A 27,978-nucleotide genomic window follows, 5' to 3' on the forward strand; every position below is an offset into this window, starting at 1 on the left:
AAGGAAAACATGCCTACAATGCATACAATATCATACCGGAAGGTTTCCTCGGGGTGCAATGGCATAAAGCGTATCGTATACAGATCTAATCTGAGTACTTTTCTGAGTTTCTGATTTAGGTCATTCCAGAAAAATTGCGCTTCAGTGCAGTCTAGAGAAAACGTGTTCTATCGTTTCCGGCACCTTGCAGAGCCGACAGTTTGTGTTCCAGGGAACAAAGAAGCCTTTATCTTGAAGCAATACTTTCACGGGCAGCGTGTTTGAGTGTAGCTTGAAAAATAAAGTTTTCAACCTTGCTCTTATTGGCATCCTCTTAACTCTCAGTAAGATATCCTTTCCTGGCTACTCATCCGGCACCTGCCTGTACAGTGGCACAGGGAATAAAACATACGTCAAATCCTGGTATAGTTTTTTCTTTGACACCGTGAAGATGTACTCTGCAGAAAACCTCGCACCTAAAAACCTGATGCTATCCACAACTTCCCTATAGAATCCACTCAGCTGCCTATGTTCCAGGCGAATCGCTACAGTGTACTGGGGTAAATAGTTGTACCCAATATACCGTTTCATCTCCTCTAGTAGGGGATGCTTGACTTCCCTAAAAATCCCATTAGTATTTGCTTGATAAATAAGTGCTGGAGACCTACGCCACCGTCTTTCACTTTCTTGAACAGGTTTTCGCGTCTCATAGGTTCAAAGCTTGAGTCCCAAAAAAGCGTCGCGAAAATGCCGTGAAACTCCTGCACTTTTTTCCGACTGCACTGGAGCGCTTGAGGAAAGTACACTAGTTTTGCAACGAGAAAGACATGGCATACATGGTTTTTCTCAAAAATAGATATCTGTCGCTGCTTCCACATCAAAGCACGCTTCTTCACTTTATTCTTTACATCCGACCACAGGGCGTTCAAGTTTCTGCTCATTTCTAGAGGTACTCCAAGATATGTGGGATGCGTTGTTTGCCATCTTACATCTGGATATATTTCAGGGGTTGCACCGCATAGTCCCGCCCAAACACCCACTGTTTTTTCTCTATTTACCTGCGCACCTGAGACTGTACAGAACCTTTCTATTTCGGTAAAAACTCTTGCAACGCTGTTTTTATCCGACACCAAAAACGCGAGGTCATCTGCATATGCTAGTACCTTCACTTCACTGCTGGTCAGTATGAACCCTTTCACCTCTGGAAATGCTATTACGTTTTTACACAGTGGCTCGAGATATAAATCAAAAAGTAAGGGTGACAACGGACAGCCTTGACTTACGGAACACTCCAGTTTGATGGCACTTGTTTGCGCATTGTTGATTACTAACTTTGTTGTAACCTGGTGGTAACACATTTGCATTCTTTTAACGAACGCTCTTCCGAAATTCACAGCTTTTAAGAGTGTAAATAAATAGCGTGCTCGACGCGATCAAACGCTTTCGAGAGATCTACCTGGAGGAGTGACACATGCTCTCCTTCGTATCTGCAATAACCTAATATTGTCCTGGTCACGTGTATGTTCGTTTGTATATTTCGTCCCTTTGTCGCCCATGTTTGGTGTTCACCCACGAGCAGTCCCATAACCCTCTACCGTCTCGAAGCTAGGACCTTCGCATAAATCTTGTAGTCTACGTTGCACAACGTGATTGGTCGGTAGTCGCTGACACTTCGTACATGTCTCTCTTTGATGTCCTTTGGTATTACTACCGTGTGCGTTCTTCTAAATGATGCTCGTAGTTCTCCTCTTCTCTCAGCTTCTGAATAAATCCCTGTGAGTATTTTTGTCACTGTTGTCGTATGTGCCTTATAAAATTCGCTCGCCTTATAAAATAGTTGCTTGATTGCTGCTTCGACTTCTTCAACAATGATTTCTTTTTCCAACATTTCTCTTTCTTGCTTCCCTATTTTTGGCATGCTTTGAATAATTCCTGTCATCTGTGTTTCATCACTTGTCCGCTTTTTCCCCAGCAAATTTGTATAGTACTCTGCGAAGCATTTTCGAATGTCCTCCTCTGCAGTAATCAGTTTGTTCTGGTGCTCGATTTCTTTCACTCCTTTTCTCGTCACATGGCGTTTTTCCAGATGCAGAAAACGTTTGTCGGGAACTTCGTCGGGGATATAGATCTGCGTCCTTTATCTAATTTTTGCTCCTTCGTACTTGTTTTGACTTATCAGTTCCAGCCCGAGTTTTACATCTTTGATTTCTTCGCAATATTCCCCTGAATATTGGCATTCCGCCTGCGTTAGTTCGAACAAAGTTTTACTTAACTTGCGTTCTTCATACATAATCTTGTAAGATCTAATGTTGCTTTGTTCTATTGTTAATGACCTCACATCCAGCTTGAACTTTTCCCATTCTTCCGTCCAATTTTTCCGTCATGATAGAATTTTACCCATTTTCTGGCTGATAAATCCTAAGAACGTGTCATCCTTGAGCAGTTCAACATTTAATTTCCGCGGTCCCCATCCTTCTTGCTTGAGCTTCCGCGCATGGAAGTTGTTGGCGTTAGCTGTCACTAGGCAATGATCATTGAAGTAAGCTGGGGGTACTTCGTATCGCGTCGTGGCCCATCGATTACTTATTGCACAATATATGCGATCCAGCCTAGCATTTGCTCCTTGCTGAAAATGCGTGAACTTGACTCCTTTTGACGATCCGTACAAGGAAGCATAACTCATATTAAAGTCAGTTATTAAGCTTTCCAGCGCAATTGAACTAGGCTCTCTTTTCTTGTTTGTTCCACTTCTATCCTCGCTCTTCATGGTGCAGTTGAAGTCTCCAAGCATTACTGTATTCATCGTCCGATCCATGTATTTTATTAAGCTTTCAAAGAAATTCGCACGTTGATAGGGGTCACTCGGTGCGTACACCGCTATAATACGCCATGCCTCTTCTCCTATTAGTGCGTCGAGCAGTGCTGCTCTCCCACTGTCGTCTACAGCGTGATATACAGGTGTATATGGAAGATCTTTGCTTACCACCAAAAAAACACCCCCAGCATAACCTACGGCGTGGCTATCCACAACTTCGTATTTCGGAAGAAATAGGTATTTCGATGCTCTCTCAGTGTCCTCGACTGCCAGAAGCAGAAATCCACCTCAGCCACGGCGCCATGGAAGTCGAACTCCAATGCGATGTCGCGGAGCTAACGCTCTCTACACTCTAATTCCGGCACCCGATATGGACCGCATGAAAGAGGACCGGCACCTGCGTGAAGCAGGGCACATGAGGCACAGTTCGCGACCACTGCGAAATTCAACCGGTACAAGGGCTCCGACACTCCATCCGTACCGGCTAGGTGCCCTTTTAAGCGCGGTCTAGCAGCTGTACCTCATGTGTACCGCATGTTTCCGGCCCAGGAGTACGAACGCCTTCTCACGATCTCCATGCGCTGATAAAATATTTCGCGTGATTCCGAAAACCACGCAATAAATTCCCTTATGCGGCAGTGCCGTAATAGGTATGCACTATCATTCTATCAAAGTGCAATAACTAACGTTCCCTAACTAACTTGACCGTGAGGGATCGCACGTTTGGGAAGAATGCGTTCGTTGCAACCGCTGGCAAATTAGTGCGAGGACGAGGCTGCTCGGTCTTTGAAGAAACTCGTTCGACGCTTTAAAGATTGGAGTCATTTAAGGTGCGCATTATATCTATGAAGTAATTATTTGTCCGCACGACGCATTTTCGTTCATCTTCGCTCTGATTCCCAGTGGTCCTGATCACCGGCAGGCTGGACACAACGACAGAGGAACGGAGACAACGACCCAATAAACCATAAGAAGTCCATGGACGTCCTCATCTGCTCCAGACGTCCTCGTCCAATTTAAACATCATTAGGACATCCATAGGTAGTGCCACAAAGGCTGTCAATTGCATGACATCCTGAGAATTGTATTTTGACATTCTGCTCTGGACGTAATGTGGTTCTAAGGTGGGGGTGAGTGTCACTTCAGTGGAATTAGATATGCATGATACCAGGCACGTGCCGGATACAAGATTTTTAAGTTTAAACGGACAAAAATTATTGTGTACAGTTTGCTACTTTTGCTTCTCGGGCGCGATGGCTGCATTGGCTGCATGCCAACACAAAATCCCGCGTCCTTGCCTGTTCACTATGCCACCAGCCAGTGCTGTCTGTGCGCAGTTTTGTTCGGTTCGCTTTGGCTGTAACGGACGTTTCTCATCGCGGCGAGTGGTACGCATGATCTCGAGCGTAATAGCGTTCCCCTAAGTCTGCAGCTCTTAGAGGGTTTGTACTGCTGTTCCCAGTTGATGCTCTCGTTCTAGCAACCCGTCTGAGAAAGAGCACGTAAGGGGAAATGTTTCTGCCAACCCCCAGCAGACCAGTCAGGCTCGTTTGAAATGTCAAGTGAGTACGCGGCCCTGTATCTGAAGCCAAAATCGCTCTTCGCCCTCAGGCTTTTTGCCGTGTCAGGTGTGTAATCAATATAACTGTGAAATAATATGTTCGGCTGTGCCATGCGTTCTCATTGTAGATTTCACTCCGTTTGCAGGCAATCTGAACAACGACAGGGAGATCGAACGCAAGATGAAACCGTGAGCGACTTTGTGCAGGCGGTATGTATATGTCTTTTCACATACTGCACATGGCTATTCTGTCATCGTGTTTCCTGAAAAGATATTTCTTGCAGATTAGGCGTGTATGACGCAACGTGCACCAGGAAGAAAGACGCAAGCATTGTGTTAAATGCGGCAGAGACTCATGCACCTCAGTACAAGATGTGCAAATGCTTTGAGAAAGACAAGTTGGACCGGAAGTGAGAATCTATGTGTTTTTTTTTTTTTTTTTCATTGTTGTTCATCGTCCGATCATTGCGAATTTTGTGCCTGCGTGAGACGAGCGCTCAGGTGTGTTTATCATGAATGGGGATGCTTTCAGAGGTATGTATACTTGTGAGTGGTGAATAAAGTGATCTCTTGCTGTTATCTACTATTTCGCGTGGGTTTTTGCGGGTTCTCATCTCCCCCAGACATGAGAGGCTTACTTCGCAGAACATTTCAGAAAGCATGTTGACAGTGACAGGGAGGGGCGGTGAATAGCTTGCCGTTGCAGCATTTTCAAGATTGCCATAACCAGCGTCAATGCAACTATTGTGCCACATCAGCATCAAGGCAGCCCTCATGTTAGCATCAGCATCAGAGCGGCTCTACTGTTAACATTAGTATCAGAGCAGCTCCACGTGTTAACATGAGCATCAAGACAGGTGTATCACATCAAACCTGATATCACTCGTCAATAGGGAACACACCCATAAACACGTGTTACCATAGCAGTACCTCTGCTACTCTCGTTACATACTATCTAGTAAATGTGGCTTAACCTTGTTCTGTACACAACGTGTACATTTTTGTCTTCATTCTGCAAAAAAATGCTTATCAACCCAGCATATGTATAAGCTCCTAGCTGCTGTGGTACTATTGTAGTTTCCTATCTTACTTTACATTTATTCTGGTCGAGAGTATTTTTATGAAAAGCTGTCTTACTGTACTCAGTGAGTACACCAATAAACTTTGAAGCTGAACCACATATTTGCATCATGATATTGCTCAAAGTATATACACATAGCATAAGATAAAAATGTCCCAACAATGTACCAGATCATGTCTCTGAAAGATATCCCAGTGACATGATATAGGTGCTTGTTTTAACATCCAGGGGATGTCCACTCCGACATCATCGGGAGGATTGTGGACGTCCACAGGTAGTCCACATATCCTGGTAAGGATGTCTTGCAGTCATCCCGGGGACATTTATGGTTTACTGGGGAACTTTAAGCTTCATGCACGAACGTTGATGCGTGAATTAGAGAGGCCTACATTGCACTTTATACCTGGATTCCAGAAGCAAGTGGGCATGTCTCTCAGGCAAGCTATTTCGGTTGTTGGATTGTTTTACATTGTATTTTCTCCTAGGTTACGTGCAGCCGGTGTCGTATTTGGTGAATCAATCATCTTGGTGTTACGTTCTGGGGAAGAAACGCAAGTTGGGGAAGAACATGAATCCAAAGGTGTGAAAAAGATAAAGAAGCGTGACCAGAGAGCAGCCGCAATGGTGAAGGAGATATGCAGGGTCAGCGTTCATCCATATGTGTTGTGCCCCGTGTGTCCGGCGTTTGTGCATCATGACAATGCACGCTCGCGATGGACAAGCATCACCCCTGAAAGGGATGTAATTTTCTAATAAAGGTATTTGTTTGTGATATTTATCGTACAGCGTAGCTTCCTCGGGCTGTTAATATATCGTAGAGGAAGGGAACCATGCACACTGACGGGAAGGCCTAAATATGCGTTGCATGTGCCGCATGTGAGAACGCGTGTACCTCATAAATTTAAGAGGTACATTTTTTTAAATGTACCTCTTGGCCAAGCGGTACTTAGCCGTTACGTATGCGTTAACTGGTTTAGAGTGTGCAGGGTGTGAACAAGAGAGTCTACCAAAACTGTAAACGTATAGCCCCTGCTGGAAATAGTAGGCCAGATCTCATTCATTTCTTCACCAAATTTTAATGAGATTCAATGAGAAATCAGACTGCCAATTCGTTCAACGCGTTAAAACCGACTCTTTCTCATTGACTGAATTGGAAGTTAAGCAGGGAAGCTGCCTTCGCGAAACCCGGATCCGCCGTGCTGTGCGGCGAAGACCACATCAACGAAGCAAGCAACCAATTCGACGAATTGGTTTAGTGGGCGTCAATGAGAAATGAGATCGATTTAATGAGATCCGACGTGTTGTGTATTACGGACTGCGCCAATAGAAGGAATGAGGAACTGACCTAATGTGTATCGATGAGAAAGTACTTTCCAATATATATAATGGGATCCAACATGTTGCATTACCGCCACTACAATAATTGATAAGTCAATTGCTAATGGAACGAGCGTAATGGTGACCAACGGTACGCCATCACTCTCAAATTAAGTAAAATATATGATTAGGAAGAACACTGTACGTTCGTGTTGAGGATGAACTGATTCTAACCAATTCAAACAAATGAAATTCCAGGACACAAGCCGTATCGAAAATATTGCAAGTGAAATTTTAATGAAAATTTGAAATTTAAATTTATTCCGAACAAATCGACTGAGGAGGCGAACAGACCGTCGGCCATGATATCGCCAAGAGGGCGCGTCGTAATACATTTTCCGTGCCGCACCACATTGTGGCTCGTGCGAGTCGAAAATAGTTCACGTTGTTTCAAATGTTTGTGATCATATTATCCTAAAAAGTACGAGGGGTGTTCAAGTCAAACCGGAACTTTCTGTCTCCTGGGTGTACAAATGACTCGCGCTACTTCTTTTTCGTCATTTTCACACGCGACAGGTCTTCGCGTTCACCACGTGGTGGTCCAAAGTTTGTGCAAAATAGAAGGCACATGCTGGACAAGATGGCCGACAACGAGGTGAGCGCGCACATCGAACAGCGCCATGAAGTTTCTCGTGAATGAAGGCGTAAAGTCATCTGAAATTCACAGAAGACTTCAGGCTCAGTATTGCCACGATCCACTTAGCCGCAACAAAGCGTTTGAGTGGTGCAAACGGTTCCGAGACGGCCGCACATCAGTGCAGGACGACCCCGGCCGGTGCGGCTAGGAGCCCAGTGGAGTTCCTGAGAACATCCACCTTGCGGAGCGCCTGATCCTCAAGAACCGACGGATAACATGTCTCGATATCAATAGTGCATATAGTGCGATCAATAGTGCATATTACTGACAGATTCTCAGGGGTGTGCATGAGGCGCTGAAGCGAAATCGGCCGGGCCTCATCACCAAATGAGTCCTCCTCCGACAGGACAATGCACTCCCGCATACCGCACATCTCACAACACGCACCTTACAGGGACTTGGCTGGGAGTTGCTGCCACATCCCCCTTACAGTCCAGACCTCGCCCCCAGCGATTTCCATCTCTTCGGGCCACTGAAGGCGTTCATATGGGGCCCACCTGCGACGACGAGGTCAAGAATGCAGTCCGACCATGGCCGCTACGCGCCGGTAAGGATTTCTACACCTGCTGGCATCCAAGCCCTCGTGAAACGCTGAGACAAGTGCATTAGTGCTGCTGGAGATTACGTGGAAAAATAACACTAATTTCTCGCCTGTAAGTTCATTTTAATTTTGCCAAAAATAAAAAATCCCGGTTTGGCTTGAACGCTCCTCGTACATGTGCCATGGCGCCTTGGTATTACAACTCGTACTGTAAGCTATTTTTAATGCATTCCGTACAAGATTCAGTGGATGTATCTGGACGCGTTCCGGGACCGCCTGCAACGGTTAACCCGGATTAATCAGTCTCTCACGAAATGTTGGAGCGTTAGGATTTGCGCGGTCGCTCCCAAGCAGTCGGCGTCATTCGTGCTTGACTTCAACGATTCTATTCGTGTCTAAGGTCAGTAGTCGATTTGTCAAGCATTCCCGTTTTTCAACGCCGCTTTGCATGTTTTTACCCCAGCTCGCAGGCACTACGGCCGTTGATGGGACGATCGTGCAGTTCGTGTGTTGCCACCCGCGGTGTATGCAACGGAATGTAATATATTTTGATGCTCACTTACGTTGACATGCTGCTGTTCCAGCACCTTTTGCATTATCTTTCGAAATGTTATTACTTGAAGGTTTCCCTCGTACGACGCGGCTGGCATCCCAGTAAACCATATACGTCCCAGTAACATCTGCAAGATATCCCATTTTGGATATAAAGATACCCCTGGCAGTACCCTGCAGATCCTTAGGATATGCAGGGGAGATCCAGGAGACCAAGATTTCGGCACTTTTTGTAGACCCCAGGAACATCCCCACCACGTCGCCGTAAGACTTTTGGACCAATATGGGATATTACTTATAATTGCTTTTCAAATGCAATAAATTTTATTCTAGTTTCCGCGTCATACTTTTGCGGCCTACTCAGAGTACATCAGTACTTTGATACATCAGAAGTGATGACGACACGGTGATATACCTACCAAACATATGCGGAGGATGTTTAAAGGTGTCCTCACCCTCAAATAAGAGCAGTCTCTCTTTTTGGCCCCTTCACCACGCACGTAGATTTGGAGAGAAACCAGAACATTCACAATAGCATCTGTTGCCGAAATGGCCGGAGCATATACTGAAATACAAATTTTGTGCGCGTTTATTATAAGACATTGGGGCGTAAGTCATTTGTAACGGTGAGGGGGTGCGTCTTTGCAATTAACTCGTGTACCTACAGATTCAAGGCATAACCAATAACCTTTCTGGCATTCCTTCCCAGTAAACCAGAAGTATCCCAGGGACGTCCCAGAAAAGTCTCACATGTCACCTATGTCCAGGAAGTCCACCAGACGTTATTTGGACGTCCACAATGTGACAATGAAAATCGTCCGACATTGTATCTCCCAGGGACATCTGCAGGATGTAAAAAGAATTGCCCCACCGCGTTGCATTTTGCGCACATATCTGGGACACGTGACGCTTACTGGAGTGACGTAAGCAAAGCGAGAAACATTTTGGGTTTAGACCATTATTTGCAGAGCAATCACATCATGGAAGATAGTTTGAATTAAAAACACAATGTTTGTGAGAAAGGGACGCCAGAAGTATCAACGGTTATGCTTCGGCGTTGTTGGCACACGAACTAATTAGTTCCCAAGACGTCTTCACCGTTACAATCGTAGTTCACCGCGCTGTACACTTACTGAACGTACTCCTACAAGTCTCATTTCAGTATATGCTCCATCCAGTACGCCAAAAGAGGCCACCACAGGCCTCCGTAGGTAGTGCTCACTCGATATCACATATGTGTGTATGTGCGAGTGCAAGCGGTCTCCCATAACAACAATGGGATACGCAAGGTCACGTGGCGTTGCCGATAGGTGCTGTATCCAGAGCTATATACAGCGGTTGCATACCGCTCTCAAATAAAAGATGTCGATTATTTATCCAAAACAATTTCTAAAACGTGGACAGATAACAAAAACTGAATAATAATGCATAGTGCTCAGCATACAAGCTAATTTGATATGAAACGGTAAACGTCCCATATACATCTAGATATCCAACGGAGACGTTCATAGGATGTCCCCCGGACTGCAAAATGAGGAAGAAAGTCTGTTCCCAGGGACGTCGCACGGACGTAAACGGGACGTTCACGAACATCCCTGGGACATCCAAATGTCAAATTCAGTTCTTCCCCAGGATATCCTTGGGACATATTTGGTTTACTGGGTTCCTATCTAACATTGTGTTTTCAATTCAGGCTATTGTCTATAATATGATTACCTGCTGAGTGGAGGTGCAAAAGTGACCGAATTCCTCTGTTGTTTGTCGGGAGTTACGCAAGATAAATACGTTGCACGGCCAGCAGAACGCGAACGATAGATATATAACGATTTTACTTGGTTAAGGTTCACAGAAGTTTTTGCTTGCGACGGTCCCACCGACGTTCAGTCAGTGCCCAAACTTTGGTATATACTGGATCTCGCACGGATACCCCTGCGATCTGCAGGCTGCTTACTTTGAAACATCCAAAGCGTGATATCCTACAGACGTACCTGGGACATCTGTTATTTACTAGGTAAACCGAAACGCGATTGTTGTCTTGGGATGTCCCACAGATATCACATGGATGTCCAGATATTCAGGACGTTCACCACATTGTAGGATATCCTAGGGATATCAGTGGGTTACTGGGATAGGGGCGTCGGCATTTGTCAGCAGGTCATCAAAACGGAATCTTAACGAAGCTGGATGGCCTTAATTTTCACGCAAGAAAGGCAAGCTGGACGGGCACTAGAAATCTCCTACGAAACACAAAGGAGCGTCATGCCATCTTTTTTTTTTGTCGGCACTGTTTAGACGTGGGGACACGTCTCTATGAACTTACTCATTGTGGATTTGCGTTGTATGTGTTGATGATGGACAGAATGCTTTCCCAACATGTAAGTGCTTATTAAGGTTTCTGTTCTTGGTGTCTACTATGTCTTGCTAGCGATTTTTAACCGCTTGGTGAATATTCGCTCTTATAAAAACATCCCAAATAACTTTCACCGTTGTATCTGCCACTTGCAATATTTTCGCATCTTCTGTATTTTTATGTGTGTTAGAATAAATGTTCACGCAGGAACGGTAATTCATTTTTTACAGCGAAAACATGCTTTCTGATGCAACAGAATACTCACTGCACATTCAAAAAGTGCATCGACAATGAGAATTTCAATGTGACTTAATGGGAAAATCATTGCTGCCGTACATTTGACCAATGGGAAACTAGGCTGGCCTGCAAAGGGTGCGACCGAGGGCGATTCCACTTCGTTCACATTGACATTTACAATGATTTCTCGTTGAAACCCACTAAATTCTTGTTGTTTTCAATATGTTATTTTTCCAAAATTGTCGATTGGGAATGAGAAATTTAGGTTACTTTCAGTGAGAATTGTGAATGTGATATCCACTTAAACCGAATGAGATTTCTGGTCTATTTCGAATTGGACTGTTTTCAGCAGTCGCAATGATTGTGCAGTTAGGCACAGGAGGGAGCCGAACCCTTGATCTCCTGTTTACTATACAGGCTCTTTAAAGATCTAAGCCACGGCTGGCAATCAGGCTGACGTTATCAGCTCTGCGCCTGTTTGTGTTTGGGGCGATTGTGTCTGAGAAAAATGTCATAGCACGCGACTGCAAACAGGTTGGCGCATGGGCACGCGTCATCCGAAACGCTCATTGTGTGATCGAATGAAATGAATAACAACTTCTCTCTTTCGAAAAAAAAATACTGTGCTCAGAATAGAGGATGCAAAAAGGCTTGAAATAACTAACGATGTTAATCGCGAAACCATCGTAATGAGTTTTTAAACAATAAAACAATGCTTTCATGGCGTAACATCTCACGTTTTTCGGGAGTTTCTCGGAAGGACATGTGGCGGCCCGTGGGCGATGACGAAGACGTGCCTCCGCTGGCGCGAGCCACTGCGCCTGCCAGCTAGTTCTACGGGCACCGTCCTAGCGTGAGGCCACGACCATCTGCCCGCAGGGACATTCCATCATCGCCGGTCAGGACTCATGTAGAGGGACACCACCTCCTCCTCAGACAGCCAACTATAGTACGAACAAATATTTGTGTGCATACTGGCAAACAGTGCGGGGAGTCATCGTGACGTTTTGCTATTATTAGTGTAGTGAATGATCAAAGCTACACAAATTCACCATAACCTTTGTCCTCACTTCAGTTTTCGTCCCTACCTCGACTGCATGTTCCCCAAATTTCCCTCTCCCATCTTTCGTAAATCGCATTGTGATTTTTTTTTTCGCCCCACATCTTAATTTTAATTTTGGAAGGTTAGGGCAGGTGCGAAAGGCCTCACCCTCATCAGCCCTCATCGCGCCGATGTCCATAATGCTGATGATGAGGACATCCGCGGTCGTGGTCCCTCTTCGGGACAGGGATTTCGTAGCGGACTTGCTGGTGCACTGACGCTCAGAGTGACAACATGTGGATTTGGGGAAAAGCAGTGCTGAATAAATCTACTGGTCATTGGCCGTTAGCTGTTGTGTTTCCTTGTCTGTCTTGACAGCCGTCTGAACAGGACAAGAGGCACATACCACACCTCACCTGTCACGCTGATAATGATGTGCTGTATTGATAAGACAGTGGTGCAGACGACGTTGCGTCGAGAGATAGTGTAATAAATCGCTCAGACTTGCATATCAGCGAGGACATACGTCAAGCTTTTTCTACTCCGATCCTTTTTGGCACTGTAAACGATGCCTCCGCGCGTCAGCTACGAAAATAGAGTTAAAATAATTGGGCTTTCGGAAGCTGGACTTTCCCAGCGACAGATTGCCTCTCAGATGGGCTGTGCATTGGCGACAGTCAACCGCGTTATACAGGCGTTTGGAGAGGAAAGCCGAATCAAGGATGCTCCCTGTGGGCCACCACCAGCAGCTACCACACGTGAAGAAGACGAACAAATTATTGCTATTAGCGCTGCCGATCCTTTCATGACTGCCGCAGACATCAAGAGAGAATTAGGTCTGCAGGCATCAGTCTTCACCGTCAGGAGGAGGCCAGGACTAAAAAGCTCTTCGGCCGCTCAAAAGACAGGTCTCAGCGATGAGCAAAGAGTCGCAAGAGTTCTCTTTGCACAGCAACATCGACACTGGACTGTGCAAGAGTGGGCCAACGTCATCTTCACAGATGAATCTACATTCTCCTCACTTTTCAACCAGTGGCGTCGCGTCTGGAGGCCTCCTCGGCACAGGTAGCAATGTCGCAAGCATTTTTAATATGATGTGATACTCCACGTAAAATTGTGTGACATTTTATAATGCTTTCTGGCTGTTCTAGGTTCATGCCAGACTATGTCCACAGAATATTCTCTAGTGGGCGACATTCCGTCGGTGTGTGGGGTACTATCTCTATCCACGAGCTGGGGCCGCTTGTTCGAGTGCAGGGACGCTTCAACGCAGCCGCTTACAGGGACATCATAGAACACGTTCTGCTGCCCTATGCACTTGACGGGCCCTTCCCGGATGGCTGCTTCATCATTCAACAAGATAGGAGCACGGTACACATGGCAAGAACCGTGCAAAGGAGTCTCGACGACCTTGTGGTTACGCAGCTTCAGTGGCCTGCAAGAAGCCCTGATCTAAATATCATCGAAAACATCTGGGGACTGTTGAAGAAAAAAATGAGCGCCAGACGCAGGACATTCAGGAGCGCAGATGAGCTATGGACGGCAGTGGAGAACCAGTGGACTCAACTCCGGCAGAAGGCTCAGCTTCTGGATAATTTGTATGCTTCATTACCGCGCCGAATAGAACAAGTCATCGCAGTAAATGGAGAGCCTATTGCCTACTGAGCCTGCTAATTCGAAAAACCGTGCTGCCACTGCTCTCCTCAACAGAACAAAAAACGTTGTCGTCCCATGCTTGGGCACATTTTTTGTATTTCACCCAGGACAATCCGTCCTCGCCGATCAGGACTCATGCAGCGGGACACCAATTTTGGCGACTTCAATATAGTACCACGAAACCATTCCGCAGTCCCTTAGACAATTCGGCACTACACTGCAGTTTTACATCGGCATCACGACTAGAACGACGGCAAATGACGATTGTGACAGCGGCGACGACGTCTGCAAGCATGACGGACGTATCAGGAGCAGTGCGGTGGCAACGACTTGCTCGTCTTGATCACGAATAGTTGCTGCTATGGTGTTGCGCCACGAGGTGCGTCCTACTTTCAGGCTTCCTTTCTGGACGTCTGTATTACGCAGTTGACTGCTTCTGCGGAGCAACCTATCTACAGTACGCAGCATATCTACAAAAGTCAGTTCCGCCTAAATGTGATAGGCAAAGCAGACTTTTAACGCTGCTGGACATATCTGACGTCCGACCATCCGTTTCTCAGAGCAGACTATGGTCGATGATGATGCGGTTAAAAATGAACGCGATATGTAGCAGAAAACGGTTTATGCCATCAGCCCGCAAATTCTTTCAACCTTAGCCCTTACTGTATTTACGTTCCCACCAAACATTGACAATGGCAGGACTGTCTATGTAAAATGGTAGCAGTTCGTGCCTGTTGGAAAGCGGTAAAAATCGTCGGTGCACATTGAAAACTGACATGACGGAACGGACACGAACTGCATGTGCTGTATGGGTGTCCGTTCCGTCCTATGTAGGGTTCAGATGCGCACTGGCTGTTTTTATAGGTTTTAGAACGAATGCTGATGTATGGGTGTTGCGTGAAAAGTGTGGAAGGATGCACACACATATTTCTGCATCAAACTCGTTGGACTTCCGAGAAAAGTTCGAGAAAATAAAATGTGTGATGTGACACCGTAGAAGTCCTGTATTATCATTCGTATTATTATTATTTAAAAACTCCTGACCACAGCGTCGCGATCACCATTCTTAATTGTTTCAAGCCTCTTTGCTCCTTTATTCTGAGCCAAACAAATTTGCCAAAAAAATAAAGCTTGTTCATTCTATTCGATCACACAACGAGCGCTTGGAACGACGGGTTCTCACGTGCTAACCTGGCGCGCGCCATCGGGATATCATCGAATCTTTGGAATCCCCCAGACATGGTCACCCAAAACAAACGAGCGCAGCGTTGATAACGCCAGCCTGATTGCGCACTCTTCGGCACGCTACAGCGAACACCCCTCCGACTGGAAGGGATATGTCAAAACCTCCTCGCCCTTTATTTCTACTAAACGCCGCCAGGGTGGCTCTCCCCGTGCTCCGCCGGTCGAAGCGGCGTTCCAGTTAACTCTGCTTCGAGCTGTACGTTTAACAGTTGCTACAAAAATCTCTGGGAGGTGCACGTACCCGACACTCTGTAACATGCTACACAACACAGAGTGCCTGCACCGACGAAAGAAAAGCAGTCTCATTATCAATTGCTTAACAAAAAGATGCTGCAATCCCACGCTCCGTCACACACGGGTTTGAAAAGGTTGCTTCTTCGCATAGATTCAAAGTTGGATTTCCAGATAAAAGTCGCAAAAACCCTATGAAATTGTTGCAACTTCGCCCGTGAGCACTGCATCACCTGCAACCAGTAGACAAGTTTTGCCACTAAAATACGTTACACACAGCTCTCTTCGAAAAATGGACATTTTCTGTACTTTGCACATGGTCGCATGAGCCCGCACTTTCTTGCAGAGTTCTGTCCATATCTTGTTTGGATTTCGAGATTCCTCCAGCGGCACTCCTAAATATACACTAGGTTCGCATTGCCATTTGAAACCCTCAAACATTATCGGTGTTGACCCCCACTGTCCAGATCATATTCCTATAGACTTTTCTGTGTTAAGGCACGCACTGGACTCTTTGCAGTATGACTCAATTTCCTTCATCACAGCATTAACGCTGTTTTTGTCTGCCACTATGAAAATTAACTCGTCAGCATACGCAAATACCTTCACTACACTCTCTCCCAAATGGCATCCTCTGATCTCCGTGTTGCACAACACATTTCGGCACAGGGGCTCAATATAAATGTCAAAAAGTAGAGGGGAAAGCGGACACCCTTGCCGAACCGACGAGCTCAAAAGAATTTCCTTTGTGCACCTATTATTGATGATGAGTCTTGTTTTCACTTGCTTCTAGCAAACTGTACACGTCTTGTAAAACTCGTTCCAAAGTTCATCTGCTGAAACGTGGAAAATAGAAATTCGTGGTTGACTCTGTTAAACGCTTTCGACGTATCAGCCTCCATCACAGCCGCCTGGTCGCGCTCCTGTCTACACACGTCTAGTATGGTTACATGGTTACATGGTCTAGTAAATACATGGATATTATTTTGAATGTTTCTACCCTTAATGGCACATGACTGGTGTTCGCCGACGATGTTTGGGATTACTCTTTGAAGCCTAGCTGCGTGAACCTTTGCGTATATTTTATAGTCTGGTCTGTAATCTGCCACACAAGCACACTTTCACTTGATTTCTTCATCGGTATTAGGATGGTGTGAGACTGGCGAAAAGATCCAGGGAGCATCCCTTCTCTTTCTGCTTCTTGATAAACATCTAACTATATGGGTGATATCTCGTCCTGAAACATTTGATAGAACTCCGCCCCGATGCCATGCGGCCCAGGCGTCTTGTTCCTCGCTAAGGTTATTATCGCTTCTTTGATCTCTTCCAGTTGAATCGGTCGGTCCAACCATTTTTGGTCTTCCACAGTCAGTCTTGCTAAATTGCACTTTTTTTTCATTTGCTGCTGCCAGTTGTGGTTTCCACACCTTACCAATTAAATCGGTGTAGTATTCTTCAAAACATTTACGAATATCTTCATCGTCGCTTAGTGTTTTCCCTTGATGTTCGATTTCACAAGTGACCTTGGTCTTAGCGTGCTCTATCTCTTGTCGGAAGTACCTTTTACTTGGCACCTCGTCTGGAAGATATTGTTTCGCTCCTGCTCTCACTCTTGCTCCTTCGTATCTGGATTGACTGATAAATTCAAGTTTGTATTTAACGTCGTTCATTCCTTTTTGAAAAGTTCCTGGACGTTCTGACTCCAGTTGAATAATACTGTTCAGTTGTTTCTTAAGTTCTACTTCACGCCACCTGTGTTCGTGTGCAAGGACGCTACTTCTCTCTATTCCAAGAAATCGTAGTCTTTGTTCGAATTCTTCCCCCGATAATGTCCCCCGTCCGGTGTTTGTTATGAGACTGGTCATTTCCTTCTTGATATTCTCCACATCTTTCTGATCTTCGAAGAGTTTCACGTTCAACTTCCATAATATCCATCTTTCCGTTCTATGTTTCAATTTGTCATCTTCTCCGAGTGTAACCTGTACCATGCAGTGATCGCTGAAATGAGCAGCGTGCACGCTATATTTCTGAGTTTTCTTCACACAAGACGATGTCACATATATTCTATCTAGCCTGGCGTGCGAATTCTTTTGAAAATGCGCGAATATTCGCTTGTTTCCTTTCCCATATTCCACTGCATCGACCATACCACTGGTAGTTATCAATGTACGTAATGCTTCTGTGCTCTTATCAGTTAAGTGTTTGGCACTGCTTCTATCACTGTCTTTCAAGGTGCAATTGCAATCACCAAAGAGCACTGTGTTATCGATTTCTGTCGTAAAGTTCGTCAATGATTAAAAAAATAGCGCCCTTTCTTGTACTTCATTGGGAGCGTAAACGTTGATGAACCGCCACGTGTCGTTTTCTATCAGCACATCAAGTTTAGCTGCCCTGCCTTGGTTGTCAGTAGCATACTGCACTGGTATCATATCCTCCCTTCTCTTTAGACACAATAATGTTCCTGCCGAGCACCACCCACTGCATGACTAACAATTAACCACCTAAGCCACGGCTCCATGGAAGGCGAAGTACGATGTAGCGGAGCTAACGATCCCTTGCAGGGTGTGAACAAGAGAGTCTACCAAAACTGTAACGTATACACGACAATGATGGGACAGTTAGGCACGGGAGATAGTCGAAACCTCGATCTCCTCTTTACTAGACAGGCGCTTTAACCACCTAAGGCACGGCGCCGTTGAAGGCAAAATACAATGCGATGTCGCGGAGCTAACGATCCCTAGCAGGGCATGAACAAGAGTCTACCAAAACTGTAACATGAACACGACAATGATGGGACAGTTAGGCACTGGAAGGAGTCGAACCCTCGATCTCCTGTTTACTCGAGAGGCGCTTTAACCACCTAAGGCATTTTTTTTCCTTTCTAAAAATTTTTATTCCGCAAACCGCGTGCGCTTGTACACGTCACAACACAATATTAATGTTAAAATATCTTGTGCACGCGTCATGCTACATCCAAGGAAGACATTGTTCGTCACACACATTTCTAATGATATCATCAGGCACATCGTCCCTGTATTGGGCTATTTTGAAAGTTTCCACTAGTTCCTGTCTGAAATACGCAAACGGAGGCTGTAGGGGTTCCTCATTCCTGTCCCGAACTTTAAAGGTACTGTAAAGCAGCACCGATCAAATGTCATTTAGTGTGGCTAGCCCAAGCCACGAGGACAAAAACTGCGCAAGTTTCATTCCAATCGACGGTGCAATTAATTAGAAAATTACAATTAAATATTACGGGCAACACTGTACTAGGTATTCGAAATGAATCCGTACTCCTGACACATACAGCACAACCACATTGCGCGCGTATAACACTGGGCCCGACATAAGAATCCACCACAATCCACTATAAAATCCGCCCCTGCAATCCACACAATGATCCACATCTGAGGAAAAACGGATAAGCGAACTGAAATGAAATGCTGAGCCGTTGAAAAAGATGTGTCAGACGTTTGAGAAGCCAGACAGCGTCGGGACTTGTTTGTTCACAGAGGTTCACAGAGAGAGTTTATTCGTTCGGAAGAGGCCGCGAACAGAAGGAGCGCGCAGGCGCAGCAGAGAAGTAGGGAGTGCCTCCATCGAACAGCGGCCAGCGCTGGGTTTCTTCGCAAAAACAGGGGCTAAGAGGTTAAACTGTTAACAGGGGTTTCAGAATGCATAGGTAAACAGGAAAACTAATAATATGGTTACTAAAATAACGAAGTTCCGATGTAATAGTGTGTAATACCAATTTTAAGCGTTGCCCGCGGTACAGGGGGTTGTTTGACACCAGGCGTCGCACCGCTGCACTACGCCGCTTCTTTCATGGCAAATTAAAAATATTTATAGCCCGTTCTCGGTCGTATGGTCCCGCATATGGTATTTAGGAGCAACAAAGTCTCTACTCACATCACCGGCATATCATGCTTGTCTATGGCTTTACTGTACCTTTAAGCTTCCACAACGCATGGAGTCCAATTAGTACGATCGTATCGTAACGTGCAGCTGTTTTTCCAGCCAAGGGTAAAAACCGGATTGCGTGAGGATTTAAGTACAGCTTTTTCTTCAGCTTTCTTTGTACATCATCCCAGAAAAAGATTGCTTCTGTGCAATCCAGGAAGACGTGGTCAATGATTTGCGGTACCTTACAGAAACGGCAATTAACAGTCCATGGCACGAATATACCTTTTGAGGCCAGCCACGTTTTCACTGGAAGCGTACCCGTATGGAGTCGAAAGAAAAAAGTTTTTATTTTCGACCTGGTTGGCATTTTCTTAACGCGACACAATATATCAGTGCCGTGCGTTATCCGTGGAGCACTACGATAGATGGGTGTTGGGAACAGCGAATCTATGAGGTCATTTGTGAGTCTCTTCCTTCCGACCTCAAAAACATATTCAACAGAAAATCTACAGAGCAGAAAATTCCCACATTCAACAATATCCTTGTAAAAGCCGCGAAGTTTAGGCCTTAGTTTTATCACCGACATAGCTACACCTGGCAGATATTCACCAGCTATGCATTGTATCATAGTTCTTAAAACAGGATGGCTCGCAAGAATAGTCGTAGTACGATTTGCTTAACAAATAAATGATGCAGTCCGAGGCCGCCATCTTTGACAGTTTTGAAGATATTTTCCCAACGCATTGGCTCAAACTTAGAGCACCAAATGAATGTGTCAAAAACCCTGTGAAGCGCGTGAATGCTCTTCCGCGTACACGGCAATACATGCAACAAATACACAATCCTTCCGAGCAGGAGAACATTGCACACATTTGGTCTCTGAAAAATGGAGAGTTCACTTTGCCTCCACGTGAACGTATGTTTGCGCACTTTGTCCCTCACAGTCTTCCACACGGGGTTGGTGTTCACACTTTGCTCCATTGGCACTCCTAAATATCTTGGCAACCCAGTCTGCCATGTGATGCCTTCGTACAATCGTGGTGTGGATCCCCATGAACCAGCCCAGACACCTATCGATTTTTCTTTGTTCAGTTGAGCTCCCGAAACATCACAATATTTTTTCAACTATCTGCATATCTCTCGTGATGCTTTTGTTGTCACTGACGAAGATGGCCAGGTCGTCTGCATATGCCAGTGTCTTTATCTCAGCGTTGTAATCAGAGTATCCATGTACACCAGCATAATTATTAATACTTCGACATAGAGGTTCCAGATATAAGTTGAAGAGCAGGGGAGACATTGGGCATCCTTGACGGACTGATGATTTTAAAATTATTGGTTTGGCGATCACGTTATTGATAACAACCTGGGTTTGGGCCATTGTGTAGCACATGCGCACTCTGTTTATGAAACGAGGTTCCATGTTGACAGCTTGAAGCAATAAGAACAGGAAGTTATGTTTGACCCTATCGAAGGCTTTCGACAAATCAAGCTGCAGCATGCCCACTTGGTCACCTCCAAATTTGCAAAAGTACAGTATTGTTCTGGAACATGTATATTAGTTTGTATACTACGTCCCTTCACTGCACACGTTTGATGCTCCCCCATCAGCTGAGGTATCACCTTTTGCAACCGTCCGGCCATAACATTTGCGAATATTTTGTAGTCAACGTTGCTCAGTGTGATGGGTCTATAATCTGTCACTCTTGGTGTGGACCCTTCGGGTATTTCCTTGGGAATCAGGACAGTTTTCGAGCACTTCATCGATTTGGGTAACATCGTCTTTTCTTCTGCTTCGTTAAAGACCCGCAACAGGACAGCGGTTAGCAGATGGCCGTGTTTCTTACAAAACTCCGCACTTAATCCGTCCGGTCCTGGTGACCGATTATTTCGAAGAGAATTGATGGCATTCCGCACTTCTTCCGCAGTGATCGGTAACTCTAGCTCTTCCTTCTCGTTATTGTGCAGTTGAGGCATCGTATCCTTCATTTGCTCATAGATGATATTGTCACCATCCGAAGATTCAGTCCCAAGTAACGAGTTATAACAGTTCCAAATACAATCTTCAATCTCTTTCTTCTTATCAGTGCTTCGATTACAGACTTTTATTTCCGTAATCTTGTTTTGAGCCACATGTTTCCTTTCCTCCTGATGGAATGTTTTCCATGGCTGCTTATCCGCAAGGAAGTTTTGTGTCCTTGACCTTATCAGTGCGCCCTGGCTTTTGTTTTCGTCTATCAGGCTCAGCTGAAGCTTTGTATGCTGGATGTCATCACAAAATTCCCCAGGCATCTTGCACTCTAGTGTAATCAGCGTGCATAGCCTTTTCCTCAAGTTGTTTTCTTCGTATTTTCTTTTATACGCCTTCACACTGCATTTTTCAATAGCCACCTCCCGAACTTTCAACTTCAGACGTTCCCACTTGATACCCCATTCTTCATCCGATTTTTTCATTTGTTCAATCTGTTCCCTTACAAGGTCATTAAAACTTTCATCTTCCAATAGTTTGTTGTTAAGCTTCCAGTGTTCCCATCCAAACTTTTTACTTTTAGCCGGAATCTTCCCAATGGAAGCGATAACCATGCAATGGTCGGTGAAGTGAACTGGTATGACGTTGTATTTGCTGATTTCGCCCCTTATATTTCCTGAAATGTATCAGCGGTCGAGCCGCGCGTCACATCCCTTCTGGAAAAGAGTGTACTTGATAGTCAGGTTCGCACATTCGGCTACATCCACCATATTACACTCTCGCGTGATATCCCCAATGCTTCGATGCCTACATCTTGCTGTAATTAGCAACTACTTCTGTCAACATTATTCAGCACACAATTAAAATCACCCAGCAGCACTGTAGTGTAGCCTGTGTCAACATACTTTTCCACAGAATTAAAAAAGGACTGTCTCTCCTTTGCATCGTTCGGTGCATAAATACATATGAGTCGCCAGATTTCATTTTCATAAGCAATATCCAACAGAGCCATACGACCACTACTATCAACATGATGGTAAACTGGCACATATTTCAGTGATCTTTTCACAAGCAGCAAACAACCTCCAGAGTGTTGAAATGAATGGCTTACAACTGCCTCATATTGCGGTAGGAAAAATTTTTGAAGCAGTTCCTTAGTCCCTTCGTAACTACTAATTTTCGTTTCCTGCAATGCTATCACATCTATATCAGGTTACGAATCTAAAAACCTATTCAAATGATACTGCTTTTTCCGTAAACACAGACCTCGTACCTTGATTGTCACGACAGATATATGCCCTTCCATCATGTTTAAAAAGATCAAATACCCATTCTCCTTCTCGAGAGGAAACTGTTTAGCTTACCTTATTACTACAGTGAAGACGGGCATTCACTCTCACGACGCATGGTTCACATCAAATGTCCCCAAAGTTCATGTTCTCCAGCGCCGACTGTCCTACAGGCACAATTTCAAGGCCTATCCCAGTGTTGCTTTCCGGTTTCCTCCTCTTGTTCCCTCCATCTGCAAGTTCGTCTCTTTCCGTCGGTACTACATCTTCTCGTTGTTGCTTCCTTTGTTTGTCTCTGTCGTCCAACGCTCCGGAATTCTCCTTTCGCATCCTCCTTTTTATTGGCTCATCATTGGTATCCTTCTCTATTGCCTGGTTACTTTCGCCTAGAATACTTTCTCCGTATATATGCTCGTTGTTTATAGCCACTGCAGTATATGGTCCTTCCTCTTTTTCATCAACACGTTCATGTGCTTCAATCTCCATCTCCGGATCGTCTGCAAGATCTAGGGCGTCGTGGTCAGTTGTTTCCCTGGTGCACCTGCGGATCTTCGATGCATAGCTGTTCACACATTCTTCTTCTGTGTGTCCAAACGGACGGCACGATTTACACCGGGGCGTCCTACATTGTTTTCGAATGTGCCCCACCATTTTACACTTGAGGCATAAAGGTGGTCTACCCGGTATTGCCAGCAAGACCTGGCATCCTGATATGTTTATCAGATGGGGAACGTCATCCGCGGTAATTCCTCCTTTCAGTTCCATCTGAGCAATTCGTGTTGTAGTTTCTACGCCTTCAAAGAAGGTATTTTTCCACTTGACACGTTCCACCTTCTTCACAGTTCCAAGAGGCCGCAACGCTTGCACAACGTCTTCGTTTGGCACGTGTATGGGAATCCAATTGATCTTCATGTTGACTTCCTGCTTATTTGGGTCAACCATAATACCCCAAGCAGCACAATGTACTGAAAGTCGAGTGCAATAGGGGTGGACGGTATGCGTCTTTATCAATGTTCTTTAGTTTCATCACTCTGTTCAAGGCCTTCCACCTACCCGTCCGCCCCTATTGCACTCGACTTTCAGTACATTTTGCTGATTGGGACACCTTTTTCCTTTCACAACCAGCTCCCCTTGTGCTACCAACTTTTCTTTATCAAGACGTCGGTGAAATGTTATGGCCCAGACATGATTGAACTGATATGACCCAAACCCCGCCACATCTTCTTTACAAATAATGTCCTTCAGAGCATCACCGAAGCTGTCAGCGTTGTATGGTCTCCCAAACAGGTCAGCATGGAGCAAAAGAGTATTGTAAGACGCACTACCTGGAGGTATTGTCGGCAAAATAACCTTGTAGGCGTTTTCAGTCGCATTATCCTTTGTAGCCCGGCTAGGCCTAGCCGATGTGACCGCTCCCGGGGATCTCATGATTCCCACGTCCGTTCGCTAACGCTGCCGGAAGTAGAATCCTTAACCACCTAAGGCAGGGCGCCATGGAAGGCAAAATACAATGCGATGTCGCAGAGTTAACGCTCCCTCGCAGGGTGTGAACAAGAGAGTCTACCAAAACTGTAACATAAACACGACAATGATGGGACAGTTAGGCACGGGAGGGAGTCGAACCCCCGATCTCCTGTTTACTAGACAGGCGCTTTAACTACGTTAGCCACGACGATATGGAAGGTAAAATACAATGCGATGTCGCGGAGCTAACGATCCCTAGCAGGGCGTGAACAAGAGAGTCTACCAAAACTGCTACATAAACACGACAATGATGGGACAGTTAGGCACCGGAGGGAGTCAAACACTCGATCTCCTGTTTACTAGACAGGCGCTTTAACCACCTGAGCCACGACGATATGGAAGGTAAAATACAATGCGATGTCGCGGAGCTAACGATCCCTAGTAGCAGGGCGTGAACAAGAGAGTCTACCAAAACTGCAACATAAACACGACAATGATGGGACAGTTAGGCACCGGAGCGAGTCAAACACTCGACCTCCTGTTTACTAGACAGGCGCTTTAACCACCTGAGCCACGACGATATGGAAGGTAAAATACAATGCGATGTCGCGGATCTAACGATCCCTAGCAGAGCGTAACAAGGAGAGTCTGCCAAAACTGCAACATAAACAGGACAATGATGGGACAGTTAGGCACCGGAGGGAGTCGAACCCTCGATCTCCTGTTTACGAGACAAGCGCTTTAACCACCTAAGCCACGGCGCCATGGAAGGCAAACTACAATGCGATACCGCGGAGCTAACGATCCCTAGCAGGGCGCGAACAAGAGAGTCTACCAAAACTGCAATATAAACACGACAATGATGGGACAGTTAGGCACCGGAGGGAGTGGAACCCTCGATCTCCTGTTTACTAGACAGGCGCTTTAACCACCTAAGCCACGGCGCCATGGAAGGCAAACTACAATGTGATACCGCGGAGCTAACGATCCCTAGCAGGGCGTGAACAAGAGAGTCTACCAAAACTGCAATATAAACACGACAATGATGGGACAGTTAGGCACCGGAGGGAGTCGAACCCTCGATCTCCTGTTTACTAGACAGGCGCTTTAACCACCTAAGCCACGGCGCCATGGAAGGCAAACTACAATGTGATACCGCGGAGCTAACGATCCCTAGCAGGGCGTGAACAAGAGAGTCTACCAAAACTGCAACATAAACACGACAACGATGGGAATGTTATGCACCGGAAGGAGTCGAACCCTCGATCTCTAGCAGGGCGTGAACAAGAGAGTCTACCAAAGCTGCAACATAAACACGACAATGATGGGAGTGTTAGGCACCGGAAGCAGTCGAACCTTCGATCTCCTGTTTTCTAGACAGGCGCTTTAACCACCTAAGCCACGGCTTTTTTTTTTCGTCACTCTTTATGTGTTCTGGATAAGGAGAGTGGTACCTTGGGGGCGGGAATGTTTGCATGACTGTGTCCCAGTAGAGCTTCCTCTTGGATACATTTGTGAGGTAAATCCAGGAAAAACGTGGTGGTGGGGGGGATACATATTTATTGAATGGAAAAACGTGCTTCAAAGAAGAGGAACGCACTCTTGATTTCTTTGAAGAACACCAGGTTTCCGCTGTCGCACACCACAGGACTGCTGGATACCACCCAGGCATCCAAGACTTGTCCTCCGAAGGTATATACTGGGCTGCATAAAATGGGATCCAGGTGATTCCGGAAATACATAAATCGGTGCACTAGCAGTTTTATCTCTAAGCTTATAACACCAAGTCTACCCGCCTTAACTGGCAGGAAAATATTGGAACGTCTCATCCTTTCAAACTTTGATTCCCATACGGAGGTCGCAACCATCCTGTGGTATTTCTTGATGACTTCCATGTTGCATCCCATAGCTTGGGCCTTATACAACATCGATGGATAAAACACAGTGTTTGCGACGTATGCCCTTGTTAGTAGGGTTGTCCTGCGACACTTGTATTGCGGGGCCTTAGCCTGTAGTGTGTCTACGGCTGATTTCAGTTTCGCAGTGGCTTCGTTTTTTTTGCAGGAAAGCAACTCCCAGGTAGGTGCCGACTTGACGTCCCCAGGGAATTTCATGGAACTTTTGAAGCATTGTATCCCAGTTACCGAGCCAAGCTCCACTCGATTTCTTCGGATTCACACAAGCACCTGAGATCTCACAGAATTTACGCGTTTCTTCTAGGCAATCTCCAATTACTTTGCGGTTGCTACAAAAGAAGGTCAGATCGTCGGCGTACGCGCATACCTTGATGGTTTCTTGTCCTATCATTACACCTCCAATGTCCACATTATGCAAAATGTTCTGACATAAGGGCTCCAAGTACAATGCGAATAGCACAGGAGACATGGGACATCCCTGTCGTACCTCGCTTTTGACCTTGATCTCGTTTCCAATTACAGCATTGATAGCTAGCGCCCAATTAATGTCCCTGTAGCAGATCGACACCCACTTAGAGAGCTCTGTTGCTCCCACCTTAGTTAAAATACTGAGTAGGAACGAGTGCGAAGGCCTGCTTAAAGTCCACTTGTAAGATTGCAGCAGGGATTCCAGCTGCCTGCGCAGCTTCAAACACAGTCCGCATAACATGTAGATTCGTCTGTATGCTCCGCTTCTTTATGCCGTACGACTGGTGTGGGCCTATTACTTTCCACAGCACACTATCTAGTCTTCTTGCCAATACATTCGCCAATATTTTAGAGTCCGTACACAGTAGACTTATTGGTCTGAAGTCCGTCACGAGGGGTATGTTTTGTTTCTGTGCTTTTCTCTTCGGGATGAGTACCGTGACAGAGCTTCCCATGGTGGGTGTTAAAAGTCCTCTTCTGCAGATGTCTTCATATACCTTAACCAATATCCCGGTAGGTCTTCCATCAAGACCTTGTAGAAGCAAGAGGTTATGCCGTCCCGACCTGGAGATTTGTTGGTATTTAGCTTTCCAATGGGCAGTTGAACTTCTGAAACGCTGATGGCTCCAGTGGACGCTTCCAACTCTTCAACTGTTCTTATGTGTTTCAAGAAGTTCACGGGGTAGAGCAAGTTTTTCTTCTCATCGACAAGATCATTGTAGTGCTGTTCAAAAATAGCTTATATTTCGTCTTCGTTGTCAACCACACCGTTTTCCGTCCGAATCGTGCCGTTCGAGCGCGCGAAAAATCTTTGTGGGGATTTCGTCCCTTTCAAGTAGTTCGACGCGGCTACGTATGGCAGCGCCTCGTAGCTTTCTTTCCAAACTGCGCATGATCTCCGCTTTCACATCCCTAATATCTTGAAGAAAGACACCTGGATTTTGTTCCTCTTCCTCTACCAAACTTTTCAGAGTGTCGAGCAGAGCCTTTTCTTGCTGACGCTTCTCCCAGGCTATGACTGGCATCTCTCTATTGCCAATAATTTCACTTCTGCCTTAAATGTTTCCCACAGCTGTTTGTTTAGCCTTAAGCTGCTCTATCATGTAACCTGACTTTGGTTACGAAGATATCATCTTTTAGTATTTCTTCGTTTAATTTCCACGTACTCTTACGTAAGCGTGCACAACGCAAGTTTATCTTTCGTGTCAACTTGAAGGAAACCATATCATGGTCGGAAAACAACACTGGCGGAAAGCAACACTGGCATCTCATACATACTCGTTTGTTCGAGTCGCACCCCGGAAATGTATAATCTATCTAATCTGGCATGGGATGAACCCTGCCAATGCGTAAACTGGATCTGATGGCTTGTGCTCAAGGTTGCAACATCATGAAGGTCAAAGTCGCGTGTTATTTTTCTTAACATATCAGCACTGTTGTCTTTTCTATACTGTTGATAAGTACAGTCATCCCGCTTCATAACACAATTAAAGTCACCGGCACAAATCACGGAAAAAGGTACATCTAGCAAACGGTGAAGATCCACAAAGAACACGTTCCTTTCCGCACAGTCATTCGGTGCATATATTGATATAACCCTCAAAAGTTCATTTTGCCAGAAGATATCAACAACAACTATACGTCCACATTGGTCAAGCTCACAATCAA

General features: G+C 45.5%; 3 non-coding genes across 3 annotated transcripts; all 3 read right to left on the reverse strand.

The window, feature by feature from the left end:
* Nucleotides 1–24,616: 24,616 nt before the first annotated feature.
* On the reverse strand, nucleotides 24,617–24,690 carry Trnat-cgu (transfer RNA threonine (anticodon CGU)). The gene has a single exon. It is a non-coding gene; the product is annotated as a tRNA-Thr (tRNA).
* A 109-nt stretch (nucleotides 24,691–24,799) lies between these two features.
* Nucleotides 24,800–24,873, reverse strand: Trnat-agu (transfer RNA threonine (anticodon AGU)). Its single transcript has one exon. It is a non-coding gene; the product is annotated as a tRNA-Thr (tRNA).
* Nucleotides 24,874–24,982: 109 nt separating this feature from the next.
* Nucleotides 24,983–25,056, reverse strand: Trnat-agu (transfer RNA threonine (anticodon AGU)). Its single transcript has one exon. It is a non-coding gene; the product is annotated as a tRNA-Thr (tRNA).
* Between the last annotated feature and the right edge of the window lie 2,922 nt (nucleotides 25,057–27,978).

Source organism: Ornithodoros turicata, chromosome 1, assembly GCF_037126465.1.
Source record: "Ornithodoros turicata isolate Travis chromosome 1, ASM3712646v1, whole genome shotgun sequence".
Taxonomy (NCBI): Eukaryota; Metazoa; Arthropoda; class Arachnida; order Ixodida; family Argasidae; genus Ornithodoros; species Ornithodoros turicata.